The sequence below is a fragment of the Triturus cristatus genome, chromosome 6 (assembly GCF_964204655.1).
Source record: "Triturus cristatus chromosome 6, aTriCri1.1, whole genome shotgun sequence".
Lineage (NCBI taxonomy): Eukaryota > Metazoa > Chordata > Amphibia > Caudata > Salamandridae > Triturus > Triturus cristatus.
In genome coordinates, this window is record NC_140589.1 from 1,870,414,848 (window position 1) to 1,870,421,296 (window position 6,449).

The window sequence follows — 6,449 nt, forward strand, 5'->3', positions numbered from 1 at the left end:
GAGAGGCATAAACATTGCTTGCCTTCCCTCCTCCATCCTTAAAACACACACCTCAATTCACTTACAGCGACGGTTCTAGCCCGCTCGACCCAGCACAATAAGAAAAAGGACCAAACCTCAGCGCAGGCAAGGAAATGAAACTGAAACAAAGCAAGAGCAGAGTGCAAAGTTTTGTGCAGTATAACATGAGATGATTGGTTCATTGAAGACAATGGTCATCAGCACCTCTTCATTGGCGCAGTTGCCACCATTGTCCTCTGCATGAAAATCAGTGTCCAATACTGCTTAAATGCTGTTTGGTACATCTGCTCCTGCTGCCTCTTTTGAAAGAGTGTCAACTAACTTATCATTGCCCCCCAAAATCATCCTGCATGTCTAGCTTCTCCTGTCCCTAATGGTGAAACCAGCAATAGGTCTCGGTATTTCTGAAGGGCACATTTGCATTCACATGAAAAGCAGGAAAGGACTCGGTTCTGATGTAGCTTCAAGTATCCTGGGCCCTTAGTAGAGCATTCATTGGTCTCAAAATAAGGTGTGTAGGGCCCGATGCAAAAGAAGGTCTGTACCTCTGAGATTCCCTCTTAAAAGAGCACTCATTTCTTCAATAGATGTTACTTCCCTTCAAAAGAAATCCTTGAACAGTACAGCTTTTTATGTCCTTCTTTACTGTGACTAGTGATAGGAAGCAAACTCTTGGATGGCAGTGTAGGGTCATGAGGGCTGTAATCCTTTGGTGCAACAGGCACATACTTGGCGTAATTATTATGCGTGAAGGGCTATCCTGCAAATACCTTCCCCATCAGGTGGGTTACAGACCCTCGCAGGTCTCATCTCAGTTCACCTTCCACATTCCCACATTCTAATTGGATTTAAGCTATTACAGGGCTTTATTGGTGAGAAGCTGCCCTGCCAAGTAATCCCATTACATGGGACAATATAATGATGGAATGGATATAAGGACTCTGATGCAAAAACCTCAAGTGTCTGTTCTAGCAAATAAGTAAGCTGCGGTGGACTTACCTCTTTTTTGCTGGAGCTCCATTTTGTGTTCTGTGCGATGTGTCCTTGCACAGAATGTTATTCATTCCTCCCGGTCATTTTAAGAAATATGTTAAATGACATAACAGAGGTAATAATGGGTTTTCCATCAATAGTATACTTTTTATCAATAATATAGCACTGATTATGATAAATTGTTGTAATTATTGATTTGAAGTTCCACCTGCACAGCGCGTGTGCTATGCTTGTGACATCTATTGTATTTAATATATATCTTAAAAGGGGCTTACATCCCGCCCTTACTTTTCAGTGGTTGGTGAACTTTCTACTTACTTTTCTTCAATTTCTATTGGCTGTAGATTATTATTTCTTGTTGTTCCTCTGATGTGTTTCTCTTATCATTGTCCCAAGTACTATTTTCGCCTGCTTTTGTCGAACTTCTTTGCCTGATTGAACCCTTTTGTATCGCTTACAGACTTTCACAGGGACAGAGTGTGTTTTTTGGGCGATTTGCCCTCCTTACATTCCTTCAGCATAATTACTTTCAAATAGTGCCTCTTCCCCAACGTTTTTGCTTTCACCACCCCACACACTCGCACATTGTTATGCATTGCATGTTTTAACTTTTATGTCTGTCCAGTGACATAACATGCACATGCAATGTATGAACAGGTCAGGGACGGCACCTGATAATGGGCAGAGGAGCACCACCCTTCCAGGTTTAAAAGCTATTTTGATGGTAATTGAAAAAAGCAATTACCATCCACGTTTCCTTTAGAACTTATTTGGCTGCCTGACTGACCTCACACTGGTTGCTCACGGACGTCAGAGAGGCAGTTTACTCGAAGCACATGCATTAGTACGCATGTCCCAGGAAAATGGGTTTAGTAATGCCGTGATTTTTTTGCATGGAACGAGCAGTTAAGCTCTATAGAGCACGTTAGTCACATGACCCTCATGTCCTACAATACCAGAAAATAAAAAATGCAGTGATTGTGAGGGTACAACCTTCCAGATCATACCTCCTGCTGATTATTATGCCGGGAGGCCCTAGACCCTAAGATCTCCTGCATTCTTTTGATTGTGTCAGCTTGGTTTTCAGATATTCATTTGTTTCTGTTTAACCTTCAGGTGCATTAAGTTTTGTTTCCACTTTGTTTCAGATACTAGTGTATCATGCACTTTATCGAGCAGCTAACATGCTGGTCCATTTTTATTAACAAGCATGTCTTTGCCTCACATTATGACCCTGTGTTTCAATCCCATTCATAATATTAGCGCATCAGTGTGGTTTTCAGTTATGAATGTGTTTCTGTTTAACAGTTAATCGTGTTATTGTTTATTTCCACTTTGTTGACAATACCAGCGTATCATGTTCTTTAACAAACCGGCCCGCTTTTATCAAGGAGCATATCTTTGCCTCACATTATTTCCCGGTGTTGTAATATCTAATCAAAATATTAGCTCATCATACTTACTGCAAGTGGCCAATGTGCCAGCTTCATATTATGACACAGCAGGGCTTCGCCTCATTTTGGACGTTTGCAATTCAGTAATCTTTAGTGATTGTTCATGTTTTAATTACACATTCATGATGAGTGTTTTTTACACAGGATCATATTTAGGTTGCGCTGCTGAAATGTCTTTACAAAACTTACATACCTTTCAGCTACTCTCAGACACCGCTCACCCTGAACACCTTCCCACCATTTAATCTGCACAGTCTCCCTGACATTGTGCTGGCAGGTAGATGCTGCTCGCCCACCACTCACAAAGTGCTAATGCTGCACTCAGACACCATGAATCACCATGCATTGAGGCACTTTCACCCTGCACTCTGACTCTTATCAACCTTCATTCAGACACCGCTCACCCTGCACACTGACCCACCATTTACTCTGCACAGTCTCCCTGACATTGTGCTGGCAGGTAGATGCTGCTCGCCCACCACTCAACAGTGCTAATGCTGCACTCACACACCATTACGGCCCCAACAGCGCTGGGGATGCCTGGCTTCACCTTGGGGGTGCCCAGGAGTGGACATTTCACAGGGAAAGCCAGGAAGGGTTCCACAGCAGTATGAGTACAAGCGCCAGGACGCCCCGTCGCTGGGGCAGCAGTGCGCTATACAAGTACAAGATTTCATTTCATTTCATTAATCACCATGATTTGAGGCACTTTCACCCTGCACTCTGACTCTTATCAACCTTCATTCATGCACTACTCACCCTGCACTCACTCCATTATCCCTGCAAAATTGTACAGAAATGCACACTTCTGAATGTTTGTGTCTGCATGCCTTTTAAAGCATGCACAAGTGTTAATCTGTGTGGTGCATTTATACAATAGTATTTCCTGAAAAAAGTGCATGCAAGTTATATCCATACTCCTTTCACGGTTCCAAGTGCCCACAGGAAGTCTGCAAACCTGCCAAGCAAATAAATGATAAACTGTTCAAAAGTGAGTCACACTGGACTTAAGCAGGCAGGACCACTTCTGTTGTGGCCAGTCCTACAAATGCCTCTGACCTTCCAAGATAGAAAGAACACAACTTAACATCTACTTCTTCAACCATGCTTCACCCCCGCAAAATCTACTGGGTTTGTCAATGTTTTTTTTTACATATCGCACAGCACTTGAGCTGCTGTACAGCATGGCTTACACCTTTTTAAAAAGTGTTATGACGCCTTTTAACTCATCTTCTCATTGTTTCTCTAATTCTCCTTTCCACCCCTTAAATCACAACAGCACTAAAACATGTTTCTCTCATTTTTTTGGGAGAACGTTTTGGGCTGCATTTAATTTTAGTTCAATCCTCTGCCCTTCACCTTATCTACGGTTCACTGACAGAATATCGAAAACACAAATATCGTGTGGACAGAATAATGTGTCAAAAATATTGAGAACAAGAATATTAAGTAGGTAAGTACAAATAGATAGGTATAAATTTACTATTCTTAACTCCAGATCTACGTACCTTGAAGATACATATATATCGTCAAAGTACATATATGTGGAGTTCTATATAGAAAAACTTTACTTATCCATAAGAAATGACCTTCACGATATTCTTGTCCTCGATATTTTTGACGTAATATTCTGTCCACGATATTTGTGTTTTCGATATTTTGTCCACACACCATTTCAAGCATAGGTGCTGCCCGCATATTTTTTTCTTTGTCCTCTGCACTATACATAATTTCCCCGCTTTAAATTACTACCAGTTACTGTATAATATATTGCCTTTCTCAATAAATAAGTAATTGCAATTTTATGGAGTTTCTGGAACGTATATGACATAACTGCTCAACATGCCAAAACTCTGAATCAGAACACTTTCTGATATTTTATCAGGAAAAAGAGGTGGAAGAATTAATCACTAGCTTTGTATTGTTTACATTTCTAAAATAAAACTCCGCTTTTTGCTGATGGTTCACTCTTAGGATGAGTCTCATAATGCATTTCAGTTCAACCCTCCTAATCTGGAACACTTTGACATTTCTAGATGCTCTTCTTTACCACAGCCTCCATAGGTTTCTTCTCCCAACACGCCTCACCTCATTCATTGTCCTTCTGTTCTTCAGTCATTAATCACAATGTTTCGATTACTCTTTCACCTTTCTCGCAAATATCTCCCTCTCTAATGTAAAACTTCTATAAATGCACCCCTTTCTCACTTCCCTTGGAGGGGAGCACCCAGACCAGACTTTTGTTTTTTCTCCTCTTCATTTGCCATCATTCATCCTGAAAGGTTTATCTCCAATGGACTCTCAGTGCAGCATCAGTGCTTCCAGTGGAGTCTTCTCTGATCACCTCCTCTCTCTATACAAGCAGTCTTTATTTTTGTGATTGTATTCAGAGACATCCGTGGTCAGGCCCTGCTACGCCTCCTATCATTCTGCAGTCAGTTTTTTCAAAGATTGTATCACTTAACAGCAAAACATCAGTCTCGCAAGACCTATTATTTGTATATTTACTTCCAGGACTGCACAACAATACCCTTTCATACCTTCACCCTTCGCAGGAGTACATGGGTACAGCTCTCTTCTACTTCACATCTCAAGATCAAACTGAAACATCAAGAAAATCCCATATTGGTGTGATTGTGGGGCAATCTCTTGCGTGATCCCCTGCATAGCACCTATCTTTAATATCCCTTGTGTCCCCTATGCTGTCCTCCACTTCCCCCTTTCAAATGCAGTGTATAACCCCATGCTAAGTGAAGCTTTCACTGCTTTTTCCCTCAATGTTCATATGCCACAGCAGACTCCTACTTCTTTTTATTTTGTACCTTTTGTAAACTTTCCTGAAAGTCTTACACCTTACGTGATATTCACAAACACTCTTCATGGAATCACCAGTGTGTAAATAATGGACCCTGTTCAGAAAGAAGATGTGAAGTATGGGTAGGGATTGATCTTTCTGCTTCAATATATTAGACTGTTTTTTCAATTCTGGAACTTTCCCTGCAGCACACCTGGAAAGATGTGCCCAGAATGTCATGCAACATCACCTATAGGCTACTATGTCGTCTGAAGGGAATTCTACATTTCATAACATTCTGCATGGGGAAAGCATCCCCTTTGCCATCACACACTTTTGCCTGTGAAGATATTCCTTCCCCTTCACCTGCACCAAATATGGGGATGTTCCATCCCCCTTACCATCACAGAAGGGGACTTAAAGTAGACTTTACTGGAATACATTTCTAACCAATTCCAAGGTGGGAAAAGGTCAGATGATAGTTTGATAATGGTCACAAATGTAAGTGTTTGTGGACGTTTCTAAACTTGTAACTAGGACTTGGGATGCCCTCTTTTATCTCTCTGTTTAATTAAGCAAATTACTTAATGCAGCCCTACATAATCTTCTACCAATAGCCAACTGTTGCATGCTGTTCTTATTATACAAAGATTGAGTCTCTTTTCATGAAGCCTGCCTCCAGTGTTTTGTTCATTCCAACATATAACAAGTGTCTGTGCATGAAGAGTTTTACACTGGTACCCTGCTGTGATTTGTGTTGTCAGTGCACATATAGTGTCTAACTCACTGTTTTCTTGTTTGTTTAACGATTTCCTTATAGCAGCCGGAGTCCAGTCTCACATGAAGCTCCTACTCTTCTCCTGGCATCATAAGGATTGTGGGCCCTCCCTCCTGCTCCACCACCACTGCAACAAGAGTCTCCTTCCTTAGTATGTAGCAATGACTCTCTTGGGATATTGAGGCCGGCTCTGTTTCACTCCCCGCTTGCACTGCTTCATAGATTGACATTCTGTAGAGATAATGATTAATTTAATATCAAATATTATCCTTTGGTTCACTGTTCCAAACATATAGCAAACCTTCACTGGTAACTATTGTCTTATGCAAACATTCATTTGTGTTGAAATATCATAAAATCCATACACTCATTATTATACATTGTTATTCTTTAACATCAAGAAAGCTTT